General features: G+C 35.9%; 1 pseudogene; it reads right to left on the bottom strand.

The window, feature by feature from the left end:
• Positions 1-228: 228 nt before the first annotated feature.
• On the bottom strand, positions 229-998 carry LOC101410667 (olfactory receptor 5M5-like; annotated as a pseudogene).
• Between the last annotated feature and the right edge of the window lie 644 nt (positions 999-1,642).

Below are 1,642 nucleotides of genomic sequence, written 5' to 3'. Positions count from 1 at the left end.
TACAAAAAGTGACACTAATTAATACAACCAGGAATTATAATGAACTGTTTAAGTGGTACCTCCTATTCTACCCATTTTGACTACTAAATTCTGTGATTTCTATCTAGTCAGCTGTCTAGTAAAGTCAGAAAAGTATTGTGCACCAGTAGCCTAAAATGTAATGTATAACTGAATAATATCACATCAAAAAACATTTCAGGATTTTTTTTAAATGGCAACTTCAAACTCTTATTTTATAAATTTTTGTTTCCTTATCACTTTTCTCAATTCCTCTTTCACATCCTTGTTCCTGAGACCATAGACCATAGGATTCAGCATGGGAATCACCGTGATATGAAACACAGCCATCATTTTGCCCTGCTCCACAGACTCCTGTGTGGGACACCTCAAATGCATACAAGGAGGGTCCCATAGAAGATTGTAACCACTGTCAGGTGGGAGCCACAAATGGAAAAAGCTTTTATCTTCCCCTCTGCTGAATGACTTATGATGATGGCAACAAGGATGAATATGTAGGACATGAGAATGACCAGAAGGGACTGGACGTTGTTGTAGCCAGCAAGTATGTACATCAACAACTCTTTGCTATAGGGGTCAGATCATGTCAGTTAGATAAGGGGAGGATCAGCACAGTAGAAATGGTTAATCTCATTAGCACCACAGAAGGAGAGGCTGTAGGTCCTCAAAGTTTCCATCACACTGAGGAGGAAGCCATAGTCATAAGGGACAATGACTAGGCAGACACCAACACTCTTGGACATCTTGCTGCTGTATAGCAGGGGGTTACAGATGGCCATGTAGCAGTCATAGGCCATGATAGCCAATATACAGTGCTCTCTAAGCACCACAGCAATGACAATATAGCACTGCACTAAGCACCCTGCATACAAAATGGTCTTCTTCTCAGATAGGAAGTTTTCTAGCATTTTAGGAGTGACGTTTGTAGAGAAACACAGATCCAGATCAGACAAACTTGAGAGAAAAAAGTACATGGGGGTATGAAGTCGAGAATCAATTTTAATTTAAAACAATCATGCCCAGGTTTCCTACCACAATGACGATGTAAACTACAAGGAAAAGCACAAAGTAGGCAGTTCACAACTCTGGATGGCTTATTAAATCCAAGAGAATAAATTCTGTCACTTCTGTGTAGTTTCTTCTGGACATTTCTTTGTTTCATATGAGAGGCATTGGTTTTGTTATCTAAAGAGAGAGAAAAATTTTCTGAAAAATCATAGAAACCATGGTTAAATATTGTACTTTGTATAAAAAGATTCAGAGTATTTTAGTTATATATCTCGGTAGTACTTCTGTAATTAGTTATGAGTAGATATGCAAAAGCAAGTCTAAACTTTCTTCAAAAAGTTACTTTATTTCAGGTTGTATTTTGTGAATACAATTGGCAATTAAGGTGGACACTAATAACAAAATTATAAATTAAAATATCCCCATACTTTGGAAAATTAAAAATAATACTATATAACTGATATCTCAAATGAAAAATTATAATAGAAATTTAGAAAGGTATAGAACTCTCTATGTAGTATTTCATATATATATACATAGACACAGAGGTAGTTAGAAAGGATTTTAAAGAGAGCCTGCATAAATATCCTCATTGTAAAGATGGAGAAACTGAATT

This window comes from Dasypus novemcinctus, chromosome 10, assembly GCF_030445035.2.
Source record: "Dasypus novemcinctus isolate mDasNov1 chromosome 10, mDasNov1.1.hap2, whole genome shotgun sequence".
NCBI classification, from domain to species: Eukaryota; Metazoa; Chordata; class Mammalia; order Cingulata; family Dasypodidae; genus Dasypus; species Dasypus novemcinctus.
Note: the sequence above shows the minus strand (reverse complement) of the source record. Positions and strands in the feature narration are given on the sequence as shown.